Here is a 14,433-nt window from a genome sequence, read left to right on the forward strand (position 1 = left end):
ATTGTACATCGCTTTGACAATTTATTTAAAGCAGTATATCAATATCAAGTTTTAAACAAAACTTAGAGCAACCCTGCTAAATCAAATAGGCTGAACATCAGACCAAAGTCAGGGGTAAAGTCCTGAACAGTATACCCTAAGGATATCTGCAGGGACTCTTCTTGTCTCCTAGGGGGTCCAGAGGCCCCCTAACTGAGGGCTCTGGAAATAATTTTTGTCCCAGCACCTGCAACTCCCCTGCCCTTGAGGGACTAGAGGGGACTAAACTTGGTGCTCCGGCCCCTCCCCCACATGCTCCACAGCATAAGGAACAAGGATACTCAGCTGCCCTAGTAAAACTGGGAACCTCTGAAACAGAGAAGCTTCATTGAAATCAGAGCAAATGCACGACACACCTTCAACTCGTGTGTAGAAGGTAAAACAGGAGCTGTAGCACAGCCCAAACATACAGCAGGCGGAGTCAGGAAAAAATTCTTCACAACTCTCAACTAGAGGTGAACCACCACTGGTTCAAGCCTCCTATGCCTTTTGATCTAGAAATACAGTTAGTCCTGGGAAATGCTTATAAAAGTTATTTTGAAGCACTTCTTTGAGCAATATACCACATGGCCAACTATCTCACTCACCTGCTTTCAAAGTTGTTTTTTTATGAGGTGTTTTGAACTGAAGTACACCTGGTGATGTCTCTGGTTAGTATTTAAAAAAAAATAAAATTCTATTTTCATGAGGATAAGGGTTGTTTTACATTAACCTGGTGATAAAGCTACCTATTTCATCTTGATTTTTTTTCTTTTGAATAAAAAGCTCTTGTTCTCAAAATTAGTTAGGTGCAGTTAGATGCGTGACTGAACTAGGTCCTGTGCACTGTGACCTCATTTATAATGGAAAATGTTCTCTGCATCCCTTTCCAGTCAACAAGCTCCTGATTTTGTAGAGCATTGGATGTTAAGCTCTCAAGCAGGTCTGTATTTTTTGTGAGTAATCAAAACTGCCCGATTATTGAAGCTTGTGGACATAATTTTTTTAAAACAACTTGAGCGTACAAAATAGTATTGTACTTGCTCCAGAAGATGCTTAAAATTGCTCATGGGTTATATGCATAACAGAAGGCAGATGAGAAACATAAAATCTATGTTTATGTGAGTAGACATATTGATATGGGATGGAAGAATAGGAACCACCACAAATTTTCCAATAGCTTAGAAGCAGTCTTGGGGAAAGCACCCAAAACATCCATTACCTCAGTTATTGCTAAGCTCTCTATTCTCTCTTTATATGTCTCAAATGTCGGAAAATTATAAAGTAAGGCTGCATAGTCTGTAAACACATATTTCTGATTTCTTACCCAGGCTCCATCCTAATTTGAGACGAGTAACCACATCAGTGGTTTATTTAAGAAATGATTTGACTTCTGGATATGTATGAAAGCTGTGCAGGGTATAGATAATATCAAATTTCACATATGGTGGTTTAGTCTTTATGGTATATGTTGTTATAGGCCCAGTATATTTACTTGTATCTGCATGTACTTTTCTGTTGCCAACATTTGAGAGATATTGGAAAAAACTTGAGGATGGCTCTAGATCTTAAAAAATAAATAAAATGTAGAAAAGTAAAAGTATGGTAAAACAAATAATCTTTTACAGAAAAATGTTTTTTTAGTTTGTCTAAAAAAATAAAAAAATGCCTTTAGCATGAAGAAGAACACAGCCTCCCCCCCCCAAAAAAAAAAAAAAATTCTAAAGCACATTGCATGTATACTCTGGAGTGGGTCAGGGCCTGACAGATTAGTGCAGTTATTGGCTGTGATAATGTTTTGTTGACAGCTTCTGTAATGTAGGAATAACTATATTGTTCAGTTTCTATAAGACTTCATCCTTCACAAGGTATGATAAGGTCATGTTCATTTCTCATCAGCTGAGTAATAATCAAAATGCTGTGCTAAAATTTTGGTGTTTTTTCCTCACTTTGCCTTTAGGGCAGAAGCTTCAGCTAAATGCTAAAGACCAGACAGTGCAAGAGCCAGACTCTACTTTTAACACAAACAGGAATGGAGAAAATTGCCTCATAGGTGCCAAGGTATTAGTGAAAGGAAAAATTTTTGTACTAGAAATGATTAGGTTTAAACAAAAAGCTAAGGTATTTCTTGGCAGAAGGATAGTTCTGAATGTGCATCTTTCATATCTAGGATACCCAGCTAATCTCCTTTGTTGAGTAGAGGGAGACCTGATGGAATAGTGGTCAGGCTGAGTTTTATTTGAATAAGCAACATGGAAAGACCCAAGATAATTTTCTGACAAGCTGTAAGAAAAAGAAAACCTTAGCTGGTACAGGTAGAGCAAGATTCATGTTTTGAAGAGACTTGAAGATGGGCACAGTCAAAAGACAGCTGTTGTCTAGGTTGGGTAGGGGTCACCTACTTCGTTTGAGCCCTCTCCATTAGTGTAAGTGCCCCTCTTGAGGTAATATGGTAAGAGCAACCACAGCTGTACTTGTTGAATGAGATGCAACTAGTAGAGGTGGTCAGTATAGAAAGTTATTAATTAGGATTTATTTACATTTTTAAGAAATCTACTCAAAGTGGTATACAGGATAAGTAGCTGAGAGTTGCAAATTATCTCTACAGTTTTTCCAATTTCTTCCTAGACAGCAAGACTCCAATACAAGAAACACATGCTAACTTGGAATCGATGATATCATGAAAGCCTGAAATGCACCAGTTTGCAAGGTATTAGGTCACAATTGCCAAACACATTATAAGCAATCTTGATAGGGCAAGTGCAACATTCATTGGCTTCAGCTAGTATGGATGCTATGCTAGCTGTTGCTGAGTTTAAACAGTGAGCAGGCTAAAAGACCTGCATCTTTTGGAAGACGGTGTGTGTATATGTAGTATCCAAAAAGAGGACAAGAAAAGAATCTCTACGTGATTGAAAACTACAAGAAAAAAAAAAGTAGAGACAGGATATGTTTCCACCAGGACCTTTATTTATATTCTAAAATGATACAACTGACTCAACACAGCCAGTGTTTTGGCACAGAAATGCCTTCTTCAGGAGTCTATAAATAAAAACAAATAGGTAAACAAAACATAAAACCATGTAATAAATTAAGATACATCCAGATTAAAACATACATTATAAAATGCAATGTATAAACACATATATATAACTCACAGTAGTTCAACATGTTAGTTATTTGAAATCAATACTAAAAAGATAATTTATTGTCATATAACAAATACATACCTAAAACTGAAATGTGGGAATTAGAACTGTGTGTATATATATAAACAGCGGGCATAAAATTGTTGTGCACCTATATAAATAGGCTGATAAAGTCTTACATAGGAGTAAAAGAATGAAGTTAAGAGGTAATAGGCTCTGGAGTAATCTGAGGAAATACTTTTTTTACAGAAATAGATACATGGAACAGTCTCCCAGAAGAGGTGGTGAAACAGACTGTCTGAATTCAAGAGGGCCTGGGATAGGCACGTGGGATCTCTTGAAAGAAAGAAATAATGCGAATGGGAAGACTAGATGGGGCATTTGGCCTTTATGTGCCATCATGTTTCTTATGTACTAGCAGGTAGTGTAAATGGTGGAAACTAAAAGACAAAAAAGGGCAGCAGGACAAATCACCAATGAACATAAACACATAAGCAACTCATGTATAAATGTACCATGTGTGTCAGTAGATTCACAACATAAAATCACTGCTAAGGACATGGCCAAATGGAGTGGCAAGACAAATCACAAACAAACCTAAAACAAACACATAAGCAACTCACACAAATATGCACCATGTGTGTCAGTACAACATAAAATCACTGCTAAGGAATTGACCAAATATGTCCAAAATTTCATTCTGAGGAACTAGATAAAATACAGGGTGCCCACAAAAACACTCCTTGATTTTGAAAAGCTACAAAACCAAAATTTATTGAAATATTCTTTCACCTTTGAGACTACAGTTTCATCAACTCAAAGTTTCATATGGTATCTGTTGATTACATACACTCAACGAGCGCCCCACCTATTACTTGGCAAACATCGATACGATAATCAAGCTCAGACCAGACTCTCCAAAGCATATCTGGCGTGATTGCATTTATAGCTTCAGTGATGCATTCCTGCAGATCATCCATAGTTGTGGGTAGTGGAGGTACATACTAGGGCTGCCTGAGTCAGCCTATTGAATCGATTTTCCTACCCAATTGGGTGTTTTTTTCAAACATCCTGGTGGGTTTATTTTATAGCCTCTTCAACTCTTTTAAAGCCTCTTTACCACCTTTGCCCTCTCCTACCCACATTGGTGCTGTGGTGTAAACAAAATAAAACAAAAAACAGACTTTTCCTCTCTGTTAAATCCTAGCTCATGTTCGCGGTCTAACACCAGCTCTGGTAAGATACATGTTTCAAAGCTGTAAGAAGGTAATTTAGATTCGCGGCTACAGGGCAGGGAGGTTTGTTGGACCGGGCCTGTTGTCGGTCGGTCAGGGGAAGCGCCACAAAGGTAAGGGGACCTGGCCGGCTGTGCTGCACCCGGGGTGGACCACCCTCCCCGCTCCCCCCCCCCCCGGTACGCCACTGCCTTTTCCCTACCTGCCCTGCCGCAGCACACAGCCGACCGGAAGTCTTCCCGATGTCAGCGCTGACGGAGGGAGGGACATCGGGAATACTTCCGTCCGGCTGTGTGCTGTGGCAGAGCAGGTAGGGAGAAGACGAGCCTCGCGGCCGAGTACGGAATTCCCACGACCCTAGGGGCATCACCACAGGATCCCCGCGGGTCCCGTGGGATTCCCGTCATCCCCGTTCCCGTGCAGCTCTCTAGCCCGTTCCTTCTCTCGGACATCAGAACTGACGGGGGAGGGCTTCTGGGCCGGTTGCGTGCAATCGCTGCACACTGGCCCTACCCTTACCTTCCTGGAGTTGCTGCAGTGAGTGGGTGGGGAGCAGCAGCAGCGGCAGCCGGGGGCAGTGGCAGTAAGCGGTCAGCAAGCGTACCCCAAATGAGCGGTGAGAAACCCTGGGTCACTGACTCGGCTAAGCCAATTTAAAAAACAGAACAAATCGGGAGTGCATTCATTTACCTGTTGGGACACTCAGAGGAGATTCAGAACGCTGCCCTGTGCTCCTGCAGCAGCGCTTGGCCTCGGAGGAGAATCGGGCAGGCATCGAGGAAGACGGACCCCTGACATCATCGGGTCCGTCTTTCCTGCTCGTGGATTTGCTTTAAATTTGAAACGCTGCCGCAGAGTTTTTGGGAGTACATTCATTTACCTGTTGGGACACTCAAAGGAGATTCAGAACGCTGCCCTGTGCTCCTGCAGCAGCGCTTGGCCTCGGAGGAGAATCGGGCAGGCATCGAGGAAACGGGCCCCTGACATCATCGGGTCCGTCTTTCCTTCTCGTGGATTTGCCTTAAATTTGAAACGCTGCTGCGATTGCGGCCGCAGGACATGGCCGCCCCTTGGAGCCGGGGAGTCAGAGTATCTTAACTTTATTCTGTTACCATGGGCAAAAGGAAAATTAGGCCTAAAAGCTCAACATCTGCTGTTATGGGACCTATAGACAGATATCTGACATTTTCTACAGAAATTACTTCACGACCCCTACTGGACATGAACTCTCCCATATCAGGAGCATCGATGAGTCCCCTCGAAAGGACCCCCCTCCCTTCATCCAATATCCTGTGTTAGCGGGAATATTACGCCTGCTACGTCCACTGAATTAGGGGTATCTTCCACTCAGATAAGTAAACTAGATTTTTCTGAAATACCTAAACCACTTGAATTTTCAGGTGTAGTAGAAGATCAACCACTAGCAGTGGAAAAACAAGATATTACCCTTAAGGATTTATGGCTAGGTATATCTAGAGATGAAGGGTTTCTCAGAGAGTCAGTGAAACAAACTGTGGGTTATTCACATTCTGTATCTCAAAAGTTTGAGAATGTGGATTCCAATTTAAGTATTTTGGATAAAAGACTAACTGGTTGAAACTCAAAGTAATACATTGCAAGCTGTCTCAGTATCTGCGGTTAAGGATTGTACGGTGTTACATTCTAAAATAGAAATGTTGGAAAATATGCATAGAGCGAGGAATCTACACTTGGTTAACTTCCCAGTGACTCATTTACTATCTTCCGAAATCTTGTTAAGGAAATATTTTAAAGAAATACTGGGATTACCCAATCCGGAGAATTTCCCAATTAATAATTGTTATTATATTCCGCAAAAGAAAATACAATCCAACCAGGAAGTGGATCACCTGGTAGCAAGTGAAATAAATTTGACAGAGTTTTTGGAAGATACTCCAGATGTTATCCAGAGTAAGTCCACTATGGTATTAACAGGCATGAGTGAGATAGATAAAATGTTAATTATGAAACTTTAGTTTAAAAACAGGTTGACAAAATTTTGTGGAGACTTAGAATTTTTCCTGATGTCTCAAGAGCTACGCAATTAAGAAGGAAATAATTTTTGAAATTAAGAGCAAGAGTCTTAGCACTTGAGGCATCTTTTTACTTAAAATTCCCATGTAAATGTCTTGTTAAATTACAATATAATGAAACCCCAGGCAATATTAACGTGGGTTTGAATGAAGAATATAGTCATATATCAGTACAGCCTCAGTAAGAAGTTACCTTACCGATTTGCCAAACTTCATTCTATCTGGCTTAGATAATACTTTTAGGTCCTCAGCGGGCCACCACGCACTCAAACTATTTCATTGTGTGTGGCTTTATGCTCCCATTCCTCATCATAGAAACATAGAAATTGACGGCAGAAAAGGGCCATAGCCCATCGAGTCTGCCCATACCAATGATTCACTCCCTGATTCTTACTCTCCTAGAGATCCCACATGAATATCCCATTTTCTCTTGAATTCTAACACGCTGCTGGCCTCAATCACCCGCTGAGGCAGCTCGTTCCAATGATCGACCACCCTTTCGGTGAAGAAGTACTTCCTAGCATCACCCCGAAATTTCCCTCCCCTGATTTTTAGCGAGTGTCCTCTGGTTACCGAGGGCCCTGTAAGACTGAAGATATCATCTTTCACCTCTATACGCCCAGTAATATACTTAAAGATCTCAATCATGTCCCCTCTCTATCTTCGCTCCTCCAGTGAGTACATTCGCAGTTTTTTTAACCTTTCTTCATACGTGAGATCCTTGAGCCCCAAGACCATCTTGGTAGCCATTCGCTGAACCGACTCAATTCTCAACACATCTTTTCGGTAGTGTGGTCTCCAGCCTTGAACACAATATTCGAGATGAGGTCTCACCATGGATCTGTACAGTGGCATTATGACTTCAGGTTTTCTGCTGACAAAACCCCTACGGATACAGCCCATCATTTGTCTTGCCTTGGACGAAGCCTTCTCCACTTGATTGGCAGCCTTCATGTCGTCGCTAATGATCTCTCCTAAATCCCGTTCCACCGTGGTCCTGGACAAGGTTTCACCATTTAGTGTGTAAGTTCTGTGTGGATTTTTTTTGCCTAGGTGCATTACTTTACATTTTTTAGCATTAAAGCCTAGCTGCCAAATTGATGACCACTGTTCAAGCTTTTTTAGGTCCTGCGTCATAAAGTCAGGCACACTGCTTTTATTAACTATGTTGCATAGTTTGGCATCGTCGGCAAACAGTGATACTTTTCCTCTAAGTCCTAGGGTCAAATCTCCTATGAATAAATTGAATAGAATCGGCCCTAAGACGGAGCCCTGAGGTACTCCACTCATCACTGCTGACGTTTTGGAGGGGGTACCGTTTACCATCACCCTTTGAAGCCTACCATCTAGCCAATCCCTTACCCATGTAGTGAATGTATCTCCTAATCCCATCGATTTTAGTTTGTTCAACAGCCTGCGGTGTGGGACGCTATCAAAAGCTTTGCTGAAGTCCAAATATATCACGTCAAGGGACTCACCGGCATCCAGATGATTGGTCACCCAATCAAAGAAGTCAATCAGATTAGATTGGCAGGACCTTCCCCTGGTAAATCCGTGTTGATGAGGATCACGTAAATTTTCTTCGTCTAGAATTTTGTCAAGTTCCTGTTTGATCAGTGTTTCCATGAGTTTGCACACTATGGATGTGAGACTCACCGGTCTATAATTTCCTGTCTCTGTTCTGCAGCCCTTTTTGTGGAGTGGAATTACGTTAGCTGTTTTCCAGTCTAGGGGTACTTTTCCCGTGCGCATGGAAAGATTGAAGAGTACGGATAGTGGTTCAGCCAGAACTTCACTCAGCTCTCTGAGTACCCTGGGGTGTAGATTGTCTGGCCCCATGGCTTTGTCTACTTTGAGTCTTGAAAGTTCGTGATAGATGCTACTAGGTGTAAACTCGTAATCACGAAACAGGTCATTTTGGCTATCTCTTATTTGCAGTTGTGGACCATTTCCCGGTGCTTCACAGGACCCAGTAAACATTTTTATAAACATTTTTTTTTTTTTTTTTTTTTTTATTATTTATTTATAATTTTATTTATTCCCAAGCATAAACATCTTGTACAGTAAGATTGTTTTAAATACACATAAAGAAAAAGAAAACAAATTACAATACGATATAGAAGATATTAAATATCATAACATCTTCTCCTTATAAAGACAATCTCTAGTCCACAATAATTGGATCCTAGACTTCAATAGGGTGGATTAAAACAAAAAGATCATAAGATTAATCTTATACTTAAGAAAATCTAAATGGATGAAATCGCGGGGAGCTAATCATGTATTTCTGTTGTTACTTCTATTTTTTCACCTTTCTCAAGACGTTTCAATGCCACAAATTTGGTTAGGTGTATCGGATCAAAGAAAACATATTTATCAGAACCATAATGAACAATACATTTGCAAGGAAATCTAAGGAAAAATTTCCCTCCCACTGAAATTACACCAGATTTTAATAACAAAAACTGCTTTCTTCGTTTTTGAGTCTCTTTGGTAACATCAGAAAAAATTTGTACTTTCTGACCCAGGAACTCTTTAGTTCTATTTTTAAAGAACATTTTCATAATCCAGTTCTTGTCTGGCATCAATACAACTGTTACCAGTAATGTCGCAGGTTTAACTAATTCTTTCATTGAACTTTCCAGTAATGTAGTAATGTCCAATTTTGATTCCTGTTGTTGCTCGTTGATCAATTGCTGATCCAATTTTCTATCAGGCAGGTAAAATACTTGTGTAAATGGTGGAATTAATTCTTCTGAAACTGAGAAAATCTCCAAGAAGTATTTTTTTAACATTTCCCTAGGAGACATAGAAGGTATCCTGGGAAAGTTTAGGAACCGCAAATTATTGGCTCGTTGGCCATTTTCAATCATTTCCAGTTTCATCCTGATATTTGTACTATCTCTAATCATAGTTTCTTGTACTTGTTTGACCCCTACTATCTCATTTTTATTTTTGTCTGAGGTAGCTTTGACTATAGTCAATTCTGATTGCATTTGAGTCAATTCTTGTTCCTGCTTATCAACTTTCATTTCTAGTGCTTTAAGTTGTGGAGTCAGTGAATTTCCCAGTTTGACTACTAAGTCCCAGAGAGACTCCATTGTAATTTCAGTGGGTTTTTCAACCAAAAAGAAGGAAGTCTCACCTGCCATACTTGCAGTAATCAAGTCTTGTTGTGTCTCCCTTTCCTTTGATGTTCCAGCCGCAGTATCTCTCTCCAGACTTAAAAAGTCTTTTGATAGTTCTAATACATCGCTCAAAGGTGAACCAGCCTCCTGGGCTACCGGCACTGCCTCTATGGACGTGCCTTGTGCCTGCGGTGAGCTAGTATGCTGCGGTTGGGGGGGAGTATCTCTTTCTTCCGGGCTCAGCGTAACCTCTAGCCCCTGGATTCTGGCGGCGTCACCCCGTACCGCCAAGTCCTGCGGGCGATTCCCCGAAGTTGCAGGCTCCCTCTGAAGCCGCGTCAATAGGCGCTCAATAGTGAGAGGAGGAGGAATTACAGAACGCCGCGAGGCTCCGGCGGCACTTCTCCCTCTCCTCTTAGGCATGAGGAAATCTTCAGAGCAAGCTGAATATCCAGACAAGGTAAATTATAATATCTACCGAACGCTCAGGAGACGCTCCGAAATTCAACCACTCGCGGCCATCTTGGATCCTTATAAACATTTTTAAGACTTGATTTAAATATTATTTTAAATATATGCTAAGGATACTTAGCTTTATGCGTTCAACGCTAGTCGGGAGGGAACAGCAATCGCCAACATGTTTCGCCCGTATAATTCCAAGGGCTTTATCAAGGCTCCCTCTCCCATTCATACAGCTCTCTCCACCATTGCGTCAGAAACGGCATTTTCGTTTCTGACGCAATGGTGGAGAGAGCTGTATGAATGGGAGAGGGAGCCTTGATAAAGCCCTTGGAATTATACGGGCGAAACATGTTGGCGATTGCTGTTCCCTCCCGACTAGCGTCGAACGCATAAAGCTAAGTATCCTTAGCATATATTTAAAATAATATTTAAATCAAGTCTTAAAAATATTTATAAAAATGTTTACTGGGTCCGATGAGGAATGGGAGCATAAAGCCACACACAATGAAATAGCTTGAGTGCGTGGTGGCCCGCTGAGGACCTAAAAGTATTATCTAAACCAGATAGAATGAAGTTTGGCAAATCGGTAAGGTAACTTCTTACTGAGGCTGTACTGATATTGTTAAATTACAAGACATTGAATATGTATTTTGGGATCCAATTCAATTGCAACAATTCTTAATATCTCAAGAACAGAAATGATTTTCTTCCTTAATGTTTATAAATGACTCAACACTGAGAATATAGGTGGATTTCAGATTCCGAAATAGTATGGAATGGTCAAGATTCTTTTGGAATCAAAACCAATTCTTAGTTTTCTTTAATTTTGTTAGTTAGATCACTGTTCTTCAACCGCCGGTCCGCGGACTGGTGCCGGTCTGTGCAGGGCAAGCGAGATTGATTCAATTCAATTTCCTGCCAGTCCGCGCAGGGCTGGCAAGATCAACAGCTGAAGACCGCGCTGGGCCAGAGAGATCTTGGGGAGCCTCCGACAGTGGCTTTCTCCCCTCTCTGCAGCTCTCCTTTACTTCCCAGCGCAGCGATTCACAAAGGCAGCCTCGGGGCTTTTGCTGAGTCACGGCTGCCTCTGATGATGCAACTTCCTCTTTCCTCAGAGGTGGTGCGACCCAACAAAGGATTTGAGGCTGCCTTCCTGAATCGCTGTGCTGGGAAGTAAGGAGAGCTGCTGGGAGGGGAGAAAGCCACTATTGAAGTTTGGGAAGCTGCTGGGCAAGGGGAAAAAAAGGACAGTGGCTACTGGAGAGGGAGAAGGAGAGATACTGCTGGGAGGAGAGGAGGGAAAGGAGTCTGGGAAGCTGCTGGGCAAGGGAAAAAAGGGACAGCTGCTACTGGACCTGGAGGGAAGCTGCTGGGCAAGGGAAAAAAAGGGACAGCTGCTACTGGAGAGGGAGAAGGAGAGATACTGCTGGGAGGAGAGGAGGGAAAGGAGTCTGGGAAGCTGCTGGGCAAGGGAAAAAAGGGACAGCTGCTACTGGACCTGGAGGGAAGCTGCTGGGCAAGGGAAAAAAAGGGACAGCTCCTACTGGAGAGGGAGAAGGAGAGATGCTGCTAGGAGGGGAGGAAGGGAAGAGAGTTACTGCTGGACAGAAGGAAGAGGGAAGGGAGAATGAAAAAAGGAAGGAAACAGCTGGCAGGGAGATTAAAGGATGGGAAGGGGAGAAACAGGCATGAGAAAGTAGAGAGACTGATGATAGGAAGGGGTCAGCAGAAAAATAAGCAGAGGGACAACGATGGTAGATCTGGTGTAGGAGAGATAAAAATGAAGAGAGCAGTGAAGCTGGAATGAATCATGTAAAAAGGAGAGAGAGGGCACAGGCTGCATGGAAAGGGGAGATACCATATGGAAGGGGGAAGAGGACAGACAGTGGATGGAAGGGGCAGATGCAGGATTGAAGAGACAGAGAGGGCAGACGCTGGAAGGAAGAGAGTGAAAAGAAGATGAAAGTAGAAACCAGAGATGACAAAAGGTAGAAAAAAATAATTTTATTTCTATTTTGTGATTAGAATATATCTGATTTGAAATATATATCCTGCTAGAGCTGGTGTTAGACATAACTGGGGACTGCAAAGCCCAGGCAGTGCTTCTTTAGCTTCCAGCTGGCTTAGGGCACTCTCTGACCAGGGGGCAGTTGCCCTAGTTGCCCTCCCCTAAAACTATTCCTGTCATGTGTGACTGCAGTATTCTGTTAGCATGATATTTCTGTGTAGCATTCTGTAATAATTTGGCTTGTTCTGTTTTCTTGATAGTAGAGGGGATATATGTGAAGGGGAGGGGAGACGAGGTTTTGTTGAGCCTTGCTCTGTATTATTTGTATTTATAAAATGACAATTGTACAGAATATTGTTTCTTTTTATACTTTAATAAAATATATTCAATATAAAATCATAACTGAGGCTTGTGCGGATGGGATTAGATGGTTTGCGGGGACCGAGCTCACGGAAATGGGGCGGAAACAGGGTTTTAAAATTTTAGTCCTAGTAGTTTGCCGGTCCACAAAATAATTATTTTATTTCTACCAGTCCACGGGTGTAAAAAGGTTGAAAAACACTGAGTTAGATTGTGGTATGCCTCTCCATTTATTATGGGCTTGAAAAGGAATGTTTGTGTTTGTATATGATTGTAAAAATTTGATGTAAGTAACCTTTATCCTTGGTATCTTTGATATTGTAAACTTTCAAATTTATAAATAAAAAAAAAATCAAATCAATTCACCCAAAGTGAAATCGATCAGCACTAGTACATATCCCCAAAGGAAAAAGTCACAAACAGTAACGTCCGGTGATCTCAGGGGCCACTTGAGGAACACCTGGTCATTTTGTCGCCAAGTTCAGCTTATTTATTTATTTTTTCATTTTTATAGCCCATACTCCCCAGGAGCCCAGAACAGGTTATAATAGTAATTGGCATTAGGTGCCTAAAATTTCCCTGTCTGTCCAAAAGGCTCACAATCTAACTAAAGCACCATATTAAACATACAACATATTAATATAACATAAGGGTGAAAGTGCAAGCGATTGTGTAAGATCTTGCTAACCGTGCTTTTTGGGTCTTATATTTATAAACATATTCCAATAAGTTCTGATTTTGTAACCATTTAAAATCAAGGAGTGTTTTTGTTAGCACCCTGTATTGTAAACAATGAGGAAGTGGCAACGCACGCAATGACAAGGTGAAACCACCTCTGTGCAAAATTCTATTCTGAGGGACTATATAGAATATAATAAACAGCAAGGAAGGGTGAAACTTGTGTGAATAAGCTACACACAGGTCATACGGAAGGTGCGATGGCATGCAGGATTTTGGGGGGACAGGGTACAGAGCCTGGGAGCCTGCAACAAATCTGGGAGGGGGGAAGGGGTGCTGGTCCAAATATAACCCCCATTTTTGGGCCCAAAAATCTCAGTTTATATTCAAGTATATACAGTACAGCAAATCAAATGTCATACATTCATAGCTGAAATACAAAGACCATGTAGATAAGTTGTGTGTCATATGAATGAACTATAATCTATCTCAAGATATAAATCTCTTGGTGTGAGAGATTGCTGTTCATATATCATTCAGTCTCAACCTTTAGGACTCTCTTTCACTATTTTAAAGACTGGAATGAGGTCAAAGATATCAGATTTCTAGTTTGAAAATTCCATCTGCACAAACACATTTGTTATAATTGACTACATTTTATTTTGTGTTTTAAAATTGTTTTTTAGTATTGATTTTAAACAACATGTTTAACTACTGTGAGTTATATATGTATTCATGTTTATTTAGATATTGCATTTTATAATTTATGCTTTAGTCTGGATATATTTTAATTTATTACAAAATTTTACCTATTTGTTTTTATTTATAGACTCCTGAAGAAGGCATTTTGGTGCCAAAACACTGGCTGTGTTGAGACAGTTGTATCATTTAGAGCAGTGTTCTTCAACCACTGGTCCATGGACCAGTGCCGGTCCACAGAAATTTCCTGCCGGTCCACAGGGCCAGCACGTGCATCAGGCCCAAAACAGTGTTCTTCAACCGCCAGTCCACGGTGCGATCGATGCGGCATTATCTTCGAGCCAGCTCCCTCTTCCTAACTGATTCAGTGCACAAAGCCACGGGCAGTGGCTCCTACGGGCATCCTGCGTCTGAACCGGAAGCCTTGGCTTCTAGATGAGGCACGGGACGTGCAAGGTGCAATTAGTACTATTATGGGGGCGGGGTCTGGGGTGGACATTGGGTAGAGATGGGCGGGGTCTGGCCCATGACTTAGCCCAGTGTTCTTCAACCGCCGGACTGATGCCGGTCCACAGAATAATTATTTTATTTCTACTGGTCCATAGGTGTAAAAAGGTTGAAAAACACTGATTTAGAGCACAAATG

Source organism: Geotrypetes seraphini, chromosome 1, assembly GCF_902459505.1.
Source record: "Geotrypetes seraphini chromosome 1, aGeoSer1.1, whole genome shotgun sequence".
NCBI lineage: Eukaryota > Metazoa > Chordata > Amphibia > Gymnophiona > Dermophiidae > Geotrypetes > Geotrypetes seraphini.